This window comes from Gorilla gorilla, chromosome 11, assembly GCF_029281585.2.
Source record: "Gorilla gorilla gorilla isolate KB3781 chromosome 11, NHGRI_mGorGor1-v2.1_pri, whole genome shotgun sequence".
In the NCBI taxonomy this organism is placed as follows: Eukaryota; Metazoa; Chordata; class Mammalia; order Primates; family Hominidae; genus Gorilla; species Gorilla gorilla.
Window position 1 is genome coordinate 112,180,892 of NC_073235.2, and position 15,378 is coordinate 112,196,269.

At 34.4% G+C, this 15,378-nt stretch overlaps 1 protein-coding gene across 49 annotated transcripts in view; it reads left to right on the forward strand.

Moving 5' to 3' along the window:
* The window catches only part of MAP2 (microtubule associated protein 2), a 309,881-nt gene that overhangs the window by 143,218 nt on the left and 151,285 nt on the right, over window positions 1–15,378 (forward strand). For 29 of the 49 annotated variants that reach the window (XM_004033140.5, XM_055380455.1, XM_019022472.4 and 26 more), the window contains one exon: window positions 12,909–12,973. The gene's annotated coding sequence lies outside the window, so the exon portion shown is untranslated. Of the gene's footprint in view, window positions 1–12,190; window positions 12,313–12,340; window positions 12,630–12,908; window positions 12,974–15,378 lie in introns of those variants that run through there. The other 20 variants (XM_055380422.2, XM_004033138.4, XM_055380444.1 and 17 more) reach the window with 4 other exon arrangements.

The following is a 15,378-nucleotide window of genomic DNA, read 5'->3' on the forward strand; positions in this document are numbered from 1 at the left end:
CCACCAGCGACTTCTTCCATTTTTTTAGGTCAATGTCCACAACACAAATTAACATTATTCATTGTACCCAGTGTAAAAGGAGCCTACCAGATATTAGAGAAAGCTGTGTAAAACACATCAAGTTTGCCCCTAACTAACATAAAACCAAGGACCTATATAGATGAAAGTTTATTTAAATGATTCCATAACTATTTTCCTTGACTATGTTCCCCATTACTTTGGGGTAAAATGGAGGAGAAAGAGTTGAAAAGGGGAAGGCAAAACAAAGATAATGGAAAAGTAAAAAAAAGCAAAACACAAGAGTGTGGTAGCTCAAGAAAAAGGTCAGTGGTCCTGGGGGTGTGGAAATTTCTCTTCCAGACAGATCTGTTGGCCCAGATTCTTACAATAGCTATTTTTGCATTCCATTTGAAATAAAAAAGTAGATAGACCATGCCTAGAAAAAAAATTGAGTTCCGTTTTACAGAATATTAAATAAAACACTGACTTCTTCAATTATATGTTTGCTATTAGTAGCAAAAGGAAAAAAAAAGCCACAAAACTATGGAAAATGAAACGAGTATAAATATAACATAACATGAACTCTTTCTCGCCAACTTAATGATAATGTTGAGAAGGAATATACATATATAGGCATTGCTTATGTATAATATTTCCTTTTGATTTAAAAGCCAGTATATCTTTTACCTAAAATCCTTTGCAGCTGAGAAATCTGATGATAGAATGAGCCATGAAGTTTTAGTAGAAATAGAAACAGTACGCCCACTCTTCATCTAAGTTCCTGTTTCTTTTCACACTAGGGATTTGATATTCATCATCTTTATTCTTTGGTTCCAATCAATAGGAGAATTTGGAACTTTCATGCACATGTAGATGTACTATTGAATACATTCTAAATATTCAAAGTGTGTTGTAGTTCTGTTTTATTGAAATATCTATAAATAAATACCTGCATAGATAATTAATTCTCTCTTCTCATCTCTATTATAACCTTGGTACAAGGACTAGAGGAAGAGGAGAGACTAAGAAATTACATATGTAATTCCTGGTGGCCATCACCTTAGGGTACACTGTCCCCTCAACAGCCAAGAGGATAAGTCTGGATTTCATAAATTTTTGGAATGTGGATTTGAGTTATTCACAAAATAAATATATGCATTTTCAGAAATCATTCCACTTATGATATTGTATTTATTAAACCATCAAAGTAGACATCTTATTATTTGAACTGGGAATATTAGATACTGAAAATAAAAGCTATAGGATCATGCAGAATTTAAGCTTCTTCAGAATAATCTGGTCATGTTAAGGTTAAAGATTACTAAATTTAAATGGATTGGCACTGGCTGACCTCTTAAGTTCTGCTGGCTCTCCAATTCAGTGAAGTTGCTGAAGACTGAAGGAACAAGAAAGGTTTAAAATATTGAGATATATTAATCTTCAGTGCTTAGAAAGCAGTCAACAAAATAGCTCCTTTTAGTAGTTTTCAAAAACAAATCAGGTATTTAGATCTACTGTCATGAAATGTAGCATTTGATTTTGTAGCATTTGATTTGATTTCAGTCTTTCATGAAATTGTAATGGCCCCACTTGTGGAGAATTTGATTAAATGAAGGTTCATTTCCTGCCTTCAAGAAGATCAGCCAAGAAATTAATGACTCTAGAAGATGGTTCTGCTTGACTGGTTGGCTGCTAAATAAAAATTTTATTTAGTAAAAAATCTTCCACACTAATTCTCTTAATTTTCCTTCATGGTTTGCCCATTTCTCTTGCAAATATTCTTTGCTTATAGGGTAGTTGTATCTACAGTGAATACGGTTTGTCTTAACACTTAGGTTATATGTAAGATAAAAATAAATTTACTAGTTATAACTAAGGATTCACAAGTAGATAAGAAAAACTGCTAGAATAATTTTTGTAGAAATAAAAAAATAAGTAAATACTTTTTAAAACTTGAAGTAAAGGAAGAGGGGTTACTCAAACTCCCTATAAATGTGCCAAAGATGAAAAATCTAAAATTTGTGTATTCAAATAGCTAACCAAGACCCAAAATAAATGAAACACTTACACTACATGTTTTATCTCATGATTTCTGAAACTTTTAGCCCTAAGACTTTTAGGAAGGTAATTTATGCTTCTTATATGAACTTTAATGTTTTAATTTCAGTGTTCATGCATGCATGAATGAATATTTATTGAATATTTATTGTGCACCAGTTATATACCAGACCTAGTTCTAGGTATTTGGGATACATTCATGAACAAAACAGGCAGAGTCTTGCCTTCATGAAGCTTACAAGTGAATGGGGAAAGACAATAAAGGATAAACATAACAAGTAAATTAATTATGTGGCACATTAGAAGATGATAGCAAAATGGAGTAAGGGGGATTGGGAGTAGGAATTACAGATTGCAGTATTGAATAGGATGGTCAGGTGAAGCCTGCTTGAGAAGGCAATATCTGAGGGAAAACTTCATGGAAAGAATAGAATAGTCTGAAATAAAAAAGTGTCCACACCAAAATTTAACTATTAAAAATGTGTTAACTTTTTTAATGGACATGGATTACATAACATGATATGGTGTTTTCTCATGTAACATTTAAGATTCACCATGATGTTTGATGATTTCTAACTTGATAGAATAAAATAAGGGTAGTGATTGTGTTAAGATATGTACTTTACTATTATCATCTGTGCTTCTAAGATAGGAGTTAATTTCAACGAGATGTTTCAAAACAAACATAATAAGCCCAAATTGTCAAACAGCAAAGTTCTTTAAAAACACATGAGCCTATATTGCACTCATATATTCTATATCCTCTGCCAAGATTAAACCAGGTAGATAGTAATTAAAATTATGATGTTTTCCTCACCTCCAGGAATGCTTGTTTATACATATATATTATTTAAATATGAACTGATGGAATCTGAAATAATTCTGACAGTAAAAATCTATATTTTTAATCTTATCTCTTTTATGCACAGCTTACTTACATAACAAGTAGTCTGTCTAAACTCCCTCTCCTGGAAAAATAGAAAATTCTTAATTCTGTGTTTAATTTATCTCTTCCCTTTCTGCTATCTTTTAAGTGTAAATGGAAAATTCTTAGTTCTATGTTTATCTCTTCCTCTTCTGATACCTTCTAAGTGTTAGGCTGAATTACAAACTAATTAGCTGAGAAGTCCAGGGATTGAATTTCTGCTCTACCACTTACCAGCTGTGTTCCCCTGGGCACTTTACTAAACCTAATTAGGCCTATTTCCTCAACTGTAAAATGGAGGCACATGACTCTCAGAATTGTTGAATAAAATAATATACTCAAAAAGACTGGCACTTTATAGGTTCGTAATCATTTTATCAGAATCATGTCATATGTTTTTCAAATTCGCAAATATTAGAATAAATAACTGAATGTAAATTACTGAAAAATGGACCAAGCCCGTATCTAATAACAGGCATTATAGTATAATGATGGTTTTTGTTTTTTGTTTTGTATGTTGGCGATTCTGAGAAAGGAAAGAGCTTTATGACATTATGTGCTTGTGGGAATTTTGGAAGCCATTATGAAAAAGGCACAATTTTAAATGAACCAAAAAGGAAATGTAAGATTTGGGTTGGAAGAGAAGAAATCAATGATTCCTGAAATAAACTTACGATTACGGTAGGCCTCAATGGGTAAGGGATTTTTGTGAAAAGGATGATACGGGAAGCATCTTAGCTGTCCATTCTTTTGTCATAATAGCGTAGTTCTGTAAGGGCTGCTTCACACAAATACTTTCACTTGTTGCCATATTCCTAAAATACACATTTTACTTCCATTTCTTATTTCATGTGCTTTTACTTTACAGTTGCCATTTATTTACTAAAAGTCAATGTAAAACATACTCTCCCTACTAAGGAGAATGTGCCCTTACAATTTGTTTATTTAATATACACGTAATCATATAGTCTTTATTTACACAGCCATGGTTACATGGTATGTGTGTAAAATATATGCTCATACAAGAACCCTTTTGCATAATATTCACTATAGATCCTAAAACTTATGAATGAAGAACTTCTAAAACAAAGGCACCATAATATTTATTACAATTTTTATTATGAAGGTACATTACATTAATAGAGTGCCCTCTACCCCATGTCACTGCCACTCAGGTCAAGAAGACATTGTACATCTTCCAAGTCAATACAGTCTCTCATACTACTTTCTACAGAGGTAAACGGTATTCCGATTTCTTTCTCTGAATATTAGTTTTATCTGCTCTGGAAGTTCATATATTATTCCATATATTTAGTTTAGTATTTACTTTCACTAGATATTGCCAAACAGTTTTCCAAAGTGGTTGTATTAATTTAAGCTCTCACCAGCAATGTATGAGAGTCTTAGTTGTTCAACTATTATAGTTTTCCTTTCAACCTCTTGAGAGTTTTTAATTCCCAACATAGTTCTTAAAGTGTAATGAGATTATGACTTTATGAATTGAAGTAGCAATTATTTTTCATAATTATAGTTCATGTGACATTGTTTTTAAAAAGAAGTTTGGTTTATTTTACTTTGGTAAAAGTATGTGAGAAGACTAGAACTTTGAGTATAGTTATTTCATAAGCTTAGGTGGTAATGTCATATGAAATCTAAATATGGCTTTTAAGCAAGCCATTTTATTAAATTGCAGTCAGACTTTGAATGCTGACAATAACAATAACCTGTCTTTCTTTCTCTCTCTCCATTTATACCATCCCATTGGCTTTACATTGATAAGTGAAATAAAAGCACTGATGGAATAAAGAAAAACGAGAATTTATTACTTTTAGAATTGTGCAAAATTTGTCAGTGAAATATGAATATCTCGGAGGTTCAAGATGGTGCATAATCCAAAAATAATTTGAAATGTATTATGTACATACATTTGGATAAGAATATAAGTGATTTTTTAAAAAAAATCATCATACTAAGATTCTAAATGAAATAGTCAAGCTAAACTCTGATCATCATGACTCAGAAGTATTAAAGCCTGATTCAAGAGCAATTGGAAAGTGATTTCTAGTTATCTTGTCTTACTCTTCACCCTACTTGGTTGGAATAAATTCATCCTTCTCATTGCAGTACAACTCTAATTAATACCATAGTGACTATGTCAAAGATGACCACATGCAACGCGTATCTCAATATGCTCTTTGCTTTTTATAAATATACTTTATTTTGTAATTTGTTTTTCATCCAAATTCAGTGGAGATACTAAATATTTTGTTTAAATATTTCTTACTGGGTTTTATGTATAAGGCATAGTTAAAATACATATAAAGTAAGGCAGATAGTTATAGGACTTTGGGCTTGTATAATATCAATATTATTTTCAAATTTTAAGTAAGTTAATAGCCCAGAGCTCAGTGGCATAGAATACCTAGTAAACTTAAATGAAATATCAAATAGACAACAAGCTAACAAATCTAGTCCATTTTTTAATCATAACAAAACTTGTGGCAGGAGTCAAGTGATTCAAGGATTCTACTTTTTCAGGAGAAATTCTGTTCCTCAGTAATAAATTTGTCCATTGTTTGCTGTCAGAATTATTTGCATGAGTTTCTCAACATACGGATGTTTTTATAACTAGTAACTCAGCTTCGTTGATGGTGTATAGTTAATACTTTTTATAGTTTTCTATGAAAAACAAAAGACAGCCATGAGAGTGATTTACATTTATTTATCCTTTAGATGCTTAGTGATTGTCTTTCAACTCCTGACCAGTTGTTCTTTATCACAAAAATCAGGGATCCACTAGAGCACATATCTTTCATTTATGATACCATGTTAATCCATTTGTCCATGTAAAAGAAATTTTTAAAAATGGAGATCTACAGATCTGCAATTGAATTTGTTAAAGAATTCAAGAAACACTTCTAGAAGATTTTCAGATTCCCACATGAATCAGAGTCTCATGGCCTCAAAAAAATCAATAGCTTTTGGAGCCATGCTTCTAACAATTTGTAATAATCTGGAAGGTGCCATGGATTGAATTATAAACTTGTCATATTTTAATTAGTGGCCATGGAATTCAAAGACTTGCTGCCTAGAGACTGGGACCTTTTTATTACTTTTTTATCTTTCTTTTTTTTTTCCTTTTCTTTTTTTTTCTTTTTCTGGTTTTTTTTTTTTTTTTTTTTTTTGAGAAGGAGTCTCACTCTGTTGCCCAGGATGGAGTGCAGTGGCACGATCTCGGCTCACCGCAACCTCCGCCTCCTGGGTTCAAGCAATTCTCCTGCCTTAGCCTCCTGAGTAGCTGGGATTACAGGTGTGAGCCACCACACCCAGCTAATTTTTGTATTTTTAGTAGAGACAGGGTTTCACCATGTTGGCCGGGCTGGTCTCGAACTCCTGACCTCAGGTGATCCGGCCACCTCAGCCTCCCAAAGTGCTAGGATTACAGGCATGAGCCGCGGTGCCCAGCCCCTTATTACTTTATTTTTTACTGAGTTATTGAGATATAATTCATGTGGCATGAAATTCACTCTTGTATACAATTCAGCAATTCAGTGGTTTTTAATATAGTCGTAGAGTTATGCACCCATAACCATTACTTAATTTCAGAACATTTTCATTAACCCAAAAAGAAGGCCCTCCCCATTAGTTGTCACTCTCCATTACCCTCTGCCCCAAGCCTCTGGCAGCCATTAATATACTTTCCATTTTTATGGATTTGACTATCCTAGGTATTTCATATAAATGGAATTATAAAATATATGGCCTTTTGTAACCACCTTCTTTCACTGAGTATAATGGTTTTTAGGTTCATTTGTGTTGTGACATGTCAGCCCTTCACTTTTTTAATGCCAAACAATATTCTATGAATATACCACATTTTTAAAAAGTTTTATTATTAATATTTTTGACTGACAAATCATAATTGTATACATTTATGGGGTACCATGTGATGTTTATTTGGTTTTTGTACACTACAATGTTATTACCTATGATTCTCATGGTACATTCGATCTCTAGACTTGCTCATTCTACATGATGCTGTTTGGTATCCTCTAACCTACATCTCCTCATTCCCTGCCACTGCCAAACTGTCCCCCAGCCCTGTCACTGGTAACCACAGTTTTGTTCACTGTCTGTATCATTGAATTTTTATTATTATTGTTATTTATATCTCACAAATAAGTGAGATCATGCAATGTTTTTCTTTCTGTGTCTAATGTACTACACTTAGCATAATGTCCTCCGGGCTAATCTACATTGTGGCAAATGGCAAGATCCGTTTTTTTTTAGAGCTGCATAATACAGATACACACACACACACACACACACACACACAGACAGACAGATTATGGTTTCTTTATCCATTCATCCATCTACAGACACTTAGGTTGTTTACATATCTTAGCTACTGTGAATAATGCTGCAATAAACATGGGAGTCATTTTGTACAACTCACGCTACCCAATCCTGCATCCATGTATAGCTTCTCTAGGTATTAGGTTGAACCATATGAAATTGGCATTTTGTAGGTAAAAAGTAATATAATTTTATCATTTTGTATATCTAAGACTAATGTGCTGATTATGACACTTTTTGTCTTTTTTGACCAAAATATATTTTTGTGTGGACCAACTTTGTTGGAAGAGAAAATGTCATCTATAGTAAATAAGGCAAAACAGTGTTCAGTGATTTTGGATATCATGATAATTTGTAAAATACTTACACATCTGCCTATTTGATTTAGAATAACAAACTCAAGAATACTAGGGGAAAGCATAAGTATTATTTCTATTATAAATTTTTGAAAGTACAAATTTTAGTAAGTGTTGTCATATCTCTACAAAGGTCATTCCAAAATATTTTGGCCATGAGGCAGCATTAATTTGTCAAATTTTATTTTAAAAATCTAAAGATTATAATTTAGCACATTTTAATACCAAGAGAAGGCATGATTTATCAAACAAACTCTTTCTGAGCATTTAAAAGCTGATAGCCCCATGCTAGGTACTTTGCAGAATTCAAAGAGAGTAGGAGACAAGTCTCTATTTAAAATAAATTTACATCCTATAATAGAAATTATAAAACATATTGATTACAAAATATATGGCAAGGAAGGCCAGGCGCACTGGCTCGTGCATGTAATCCCAGCACTTTGGGAGGCCAAGGCGGGCGGATCATGAGATCAGAAGATCGAGACCATCCTGGCTAACACAGTGAAACGCCGTCTCTACTAAAAATTCAGAAAACTGGCCAGGCGTGGTGGCGGGTGCCTGTAGTCCCAGCTACTCGGGAGGCTGAGGCAGGAGAATGGCGTGAACCCGGGAGGTGGAGCTTGCAGTGAGCCGAGATCGCGCCACTGCACTCCAGCCTGGGCAACAGTGAGACTCCGTCTCAAAAAAAAGAAAAAAATACATATATATGTGGCAAGGAGTCGCTTACAGATAAAAGGCAATATTTTTAAGAAAGACTGAATATATAGAATAGGGGAGACAATATGGAATACAAAAACTTTTCTTGTGTTTAGACATTCCAATTCATCACTAGTGTGATTTTTCATATTCAGTCATTTAAAAAATATTTTTGAGTGCCAGTACGCTCCAGGCACTGTTTTAGGTGCTTTGGATACCAGTGTCCCAAACATGTAAAAATGACTGCCCTCGTGGAACTAGCGGGGTGAAGTTAGAAGTAAAGAAGAAAAGTTTATGCTATGATAAGTGCTATGGAAAAAAGTAAAATGCAGCAGGGGATGAAAAGCCACGGAAAGGGCATGGTTGCAACTTTGATTATGGTTGTTAGGAAAGCCCTGGTTGGAAGATGATCTATGAGCAAAGGCTTTAAGGAGGTAAGGAAGATAAACCTCCATTATTCATTCCTGGAGAGTTTAGGTAGTCATACACAAATACGCAGACCAATATATTTAGGGAATGAAATCAAAGTTATTTCAGAAGAGGCACAGGGGTGAATTAACTAAATTTGGGAGTATAGCTAAATCAGATTCTTAAAGATCAGGCATCTACAATGAAGCAGATATGACAGAGGGGTGGAGTCATAGTATCTCATCAAAGTGAGAAAAGGAAGTGTGAAGTTAGGTTTCTGTTAATTAGTTTATTTATTTATTATTTTGAGAGACGGAGTCTTGCTCTGTTGCCCAGGCTGGAGTGCAGTGGTGCGATCTCGGCTCACTGCAACCTCCGCCTCTTGGGTTCAAGAGATTCTCCTGCCTCAGCTTCCCAAGTAGCTAGGACTACAGGCATGCACCACCACACCCAGCTAATTTTTGTATTTTTTTTTTTTTTTTTTTTTAGTAGAGATGGGGTTTCACTATGTGTTGGCCAGGCTGGTTTCAAACTCCTGACATCAGGTGATCCACCCACCTCAGCCTCCCAAAGTGCTGAGATTACAGGCATGAACCACCATGCCTGGCCTTCTGTTAACTAATTTATTAAATGAAGTGTCTTAAAAAGGAAATCCTGTTTCCCTCTTTTTTTCCATTCCCAGAACCTGTAAAGAGTCTGAAAAATATGTATGTGTGCCATCACAATTGATTAAATGAATGGATGAATGGTGGTAATCCAAGGTCTAAAATACTGTCAGACAGAAGAAGGGTAAGGCAAGCACCAGTTTAGGCTTTTGGGCATAAATATGAAAAATCTGAAAATTCACAGAAGTATCTCAATTGTCGGTTGTCTTGTATTCTTAGAATATGACATACCTAAGGGCAGTAATTATGTTTCACATATGGTACTTACTCCATGTTGGAAACAAGTGGGAAAAAAAGAAAAGAAAAAGAGTGTACCAATTCATTCTCATGTACTGAACTAGGTGTCCCTAAATATTAAATGACCTCCAGAGAGTATTAAATGTTTTTGGAAGCTGTGCTATTTTTTTAGACTGACCAGGACCCTGATATGTGCTTTCATGATAGAATATGATTCATGTTCCAAGACATAAGTCTTAGGCATCATTTTTTATGTTCAGAAGTGAACAGAAGACAATACATTAAAATAAAGCATTCACTTTGAAAAATCACCTCATTATCCAAAATCACTGAAGAAAAATAGACATTTAACAGGGAGATTATATTTAAAGGGGCATTTTTTTTTTTTTGCGGGTCGGGGAAGAATTCTAACCAGTATGTAAGATTCACTAAAACCTGAAATCTCTTGTGATTATTACCTGTGGTAGTCATACATTTTTAAAATGTGATTTATTCATTTTATAGCTACATACTGGGGAAAGAGGATGATGATGGTGGCAGCAACTGTCTTTTAGATATCAAAAAAAGCAGTATGAACCTATCTATAGATGAGTTAATCCAAAAGCACTGAATCATATAAACTGAATATTGAAAGAACAGTTTGGAAAGAAAATAAAAACAGTAAAATATGAAGGTCAAAATTCTAGCCACATTTACTGAGTAGTTTAGAAAGATTTTAAGAAATTTTGCGCCCTCCAGTGGTTGTTTCGGAATGAATTATTATCATTATTATTGTAATTTTTAATTTTACCTGGGCTTTCCATTTCCAGCTTCATTGTTTTTGGTAACCCAGGAAAGTTTAACTTGTCTATACCTAGAAGGTGCCTTGGGAGACCGACTCAATTTGATTACCCAGTTTTATGCTTGCAGAAAGAATGAGGCCAGTAATGATAAGAGTGCCTAGTATGTAATGATGAAGTTCAGGCTCAACAAGATAGGTTCACAAAAGGGCAATCATGCTTGATTTATCTGATTGCCAGACTGGAAATGAAAGAAAAGCAGTGACATAATTACCCCAGATTCCTGAGACCTCAAATACAATCCAGCACAGATATTTGCAAAAGTCTTCAGAATGATTGCAATGCATTTTAAAGAGGGACATACATCACTGCTGTAGCAAATACAAGAAGGTTTAAAAAATCAAAGACAAAGGATGTTTCTGGAATCTGTATTGCTTGCAAACAGAACAAAAGAGAGCAGGGAAAGAAAGTCACTTGGTGAGAGAAGAAAAGCAGAGGATTGAATCAGGAAACGCTGCGGGGGCCTGGGTTTTGTGACCTTGGTCATATTCTTTGGGCCTCAGCTTTCTCACCTATGAAACAAAGGATGTGGACTAGGCTAAGTGGTTCCATGAAGCCAGTATTTGGACAGAGGCAAGGGGTAGCAGAATTGATCTCATACAAAAGAACTGTAGTTTGAATATTTATGAAAGCAAAATTAGCTAGTGATTAAAAAATGGGGCAGAAAGGTGGCTCAAGGAGAATGCAAATTTATCTTAATTCAAAATACAGTATAAAACTGATGGAGGCGATTCTTTCAAGAAGGAAAAAAAGAAAAAAGAAACATATCATCTGTCTCTCAATTTCCTTCCCTGTAGTCTCATTCTCTCTTCTCTGCCATCATATTTTTTTTTTCTTGACTTTCTGTTTCCAGTAACCATGGTGATGCTTCTTCCCAGCAACCTTCTTCACAGCTGGCCTTTTTGGTTCTCATCGAATTTTGCTCCATTCACTGGTTCAGGTTGCTAACAATGCTGTAAAAATTAATTTATTTATTGACATTTTTCTCCTTCCCTTTTCCCCAGGAAATAAATGCAGGGAATTATTCCACACTTAACCTCCCTACACAAGGGCACTGTAAAACAGGGATATTCAACTGCTAATTTCAGTTGCTAACATGGAGGGGATACAGATTATGCCAAAGATTGAATTCTCTGCCTGGGCCCTCAGGGACTGAAAAGCCCCAGGACCAAGCTGGTTGCCACCTCCTTTTGCTTTTGTATGTAAATGGAATAAATAGATTGCCCCCAGAAATCACATATCGGCCCTGGTTTTCTAATTCTCTTTGTTTTTTTTTTTTCCTTTTCTCTTGTAAGGAAAACATGGCCAAGTGCATAATTATAACTGTTAAAAGGGTATTGAATTTTCTGTAGGAAAATATACATAAATAAATGCATTTCTTATTTTGGAATATAAATAAGCAATATGCGATAGTTAAAAATATTGTAATTATTTGCCAATGACAAAACATCAACAAATCTCTGATGTCCTTAATGCAGATAATAAAAATTCCCATAACCTAGTATTTAGTCATGTCCAGTTTGTGTAGCTTAACTTGTTTGTAATCCTATATGCCTGAAAACTGTTTCTCTATTTAAGCGGTGTGTGTGTGTGTGTGTGTGTGTGTGTGTGTGTGTGTGTGTGTGTGTGTGTCTGGCATTAACACAAAGGAGACCAGATGATGACATTCATAGGCTGATAGACTCGACTCCTGGGGACACACTTGGATGGAGGCAATTAAAATGCCTGTCAGGCATTTGGTACCAGAAGCCCCTATGGCAAACCGCTAAATCGTAAGTGAGGGCTGCATCCTATTGTCAGTGAATGATGGCGGAGCTGAGTGGCTTGTCATCATTCTCGAAAATTCTGAGGCTAGTGAGCTCTCTCCCTCTCTCCCACTCGCCTTATTTTCCTGTTCGCCACTGCGGGGACTTCTAATTTGCAGCTTCCCTTTCCCCGGCACACACAGACACGAGCTGGTGGCTTGCAGACTGCGTCTGTCTGGAGCTAGAGAGCCAGAGAGCCAGCCTGTGGGGATAATGCTCCCGGAGAAGGATTCTGCAGCAGTTCTCAAAGGCTAGACTTGAGTGGTATTGCTGCATATGCGCTGGTAATGGTTCGGAGCTTTTAATTTTATTTCGTTTCATTTTCAATTCGTTTTTCATAGGATGTGCTTTATGTAATCTCAGAGTAAAGATCTTTTAAAATTCATTATTGAGCTTCCTAAATATTCAAGTACTGCATTTTTTTTGATGCTACAGACCTCCAGGCACAGATTTATTATTTGAGTATAAAGAATGCATTTGCTTACTGGTGAGTTATAATTTTTGATATTTAGTTAACAAATCCATATATATATATATATGTTTCTTTTGTTTTGTTTCGGTAGATTCTTCAGCTTGTCTCTAACCGAGGAAGCATTGATTGGGAGCTACTCATTCAGAAAATTAAAAGGTACCACATGTTTTGTTTGGATGTTTTAATGAGGGAAGATCAGGGGAGAATTGGAATGTTTTTATTTAAATTAATTTATCTATGATTGGCCTTTTATCCTTAAGCTTAAGTGATCATTGTCTATTGCATATACCATTTTCTATGCAGATACTTCTATTATCTAAGGTTGTTTTGATTAGAGAATGACTAAAGAATTGTGTCTTTGCCTATGTTGCAAGTTATTAACAAATATCAACATGTTTGGCTTATTTGGAGATTTTATCATTGTAATGGTTTTTTTAAAGTCCAAAATTCTCCATCTAAATGAAAATTCATTAATTTGAATTTAAGAGAAATATGCTAAGTAATGATTTTATCTGAACAAATCCTGCTAAGTGATTTATTAAAATGGTTAAATGAAATGCCTTGCCCTTCCCAGGTAGAATGGGTGCTAGAGACGAAAGCCCAGGAATGACTCAGTATTGTTGGCTTTACAAATAAAATATTGTAACTTCTTTATTGACATTTCAGTCTTTAAAATGGACATATTTAAAGGCCGAGGTTGTTAGTTCTTAAAAGAAGTTATTTTACATTTGCTTTATTTGGAATTGACAGCATAAGAAAGTAATCCTTCATCTTGCCACGAATGCACTTGAATCCATTTGATCCTGGGCCTCATGCCTTACATGAAAAACATTAATTTTGAAATTCAGCATCAGGATATATATTGATTTGAGATGGCAATTATGGATATTACCTTTTCTTTAAGACCGTCTTTAACTTTAATACCTATTAATATCAATAAAACCTATATTTGTAATTTGCCTTTAAAAAATGGAAGACATTTTCTGCCCTGCTGAGAAGAAAATCAGTAATACCTTTTAAGCCTTTCCTTGGGATCTATGTATAATATTTCCTCTCAAGACTGTCAGTCCAAAGCATTTTACACAATAAATTTAATTTTTGAAAAATATACCTGAAAATAATGTCCAGCTACTGACACTGAAATATTATAAGTACGTGAGTGTACACCTGTGATTGTGAATATTTGTAGCAGGTGAAGGAGAGTAATACATTGTCCTTTGTTAATATCTGCAATGTATAATCATGAGAACCTTAATTTATTCATTCCACAAGCACTTCTTAAGAGCCTTGCTGCTGTGGGTAATTATTGTGAGAGAGAGAGGGAAGGGGTAGACGACACTGTCCTTAGCCTTCTAGAGTGTAGGCAGCATCACATAAAGATTTTTGAACAGGAGAATGAATTCGTTAAAATAAATCAGTGTGGTCTGAGAAAGGAAATTGCATTATTTCAGATATTGAACAAAAGCTAATAGTAGTCTTGAGACACATAAAATTATATTGCACTTCTTCTTCAAAAATTACTCAGTGGAATCGTGTATGAAATCCCCCAAACAGGACTATTTTGCCTAGATATTGTAAAACTCTTGAGACCATTCTCTCTTTTTAGATTTCACTCAAAGTAAGTGAAAATATTTATGTTTGGTGGAAAAAAAATCTATTTGGTATTTTCCCATCTGATTAAATCCAGAGAGCATATATTTCACATGAAGATCTATTTCTTAATCTTCAGACTCATTCAGCAACTCATTATATTAATTTTGAACTTTAGGATATGTGTATGAATTGGAAAAGGGTGAAATTATTTAACTGCTAAAAAATGACTCCAATGCGTTGTCAATAGGATATAATAAGTTCTGTTATGATTTGTCTGGATATTGGAGAAGGGGCATACAATCTCACCAACAAGCCTCTGGCATCTAAATTTTGGAGGACCAGTTAAAAATTCATCTAGCGGTATGCTGACAAAATGCATATAACAAAAAATGAGTTTATTAAAATAGTAGGTTGGGTGATTAAAGCAGAACAGAATTTGACTACTAGAGTCAAATTCTGGGACCTATGTCATGGTTTTTCTAGTCAATATTGTGATGAGTTAATTCCTTTACTGATTTCACTCATTTTTTTCACTTACATTTTTAACACATAGTATAGTGCCTGGGTCACAGTAGGAATTCAATAAATATTTATTTAATTATTTCATGAATAAATGAATTTGTCAGCATTTTCCCCCATTACTTTTTTGTTCTTGCCTTTCTTAAAATTATACACTGTGAAACAGACATCTGGTCATTTTTTTTTTAGTTACCCAAAATATTCATTACATGTTTCTAATAAATAATAATTAGATCATTACACTGGATATAAAAGTGACAAACCATGTATAGAAATTTCTTTAGGCTGTACGGAAACGGATTTTTCTGGTTTTAGATTAAAATGGAAAGAATTCTTGAAATGTCCCCTTTCACTTTCATCAGCTGGGGGAAATATGCCAAACTGCAGCCTGAGCTTTGCTTATGGACACTTCCTAAATACTACTCCCAGGCTTGACATTGTTTATTGCT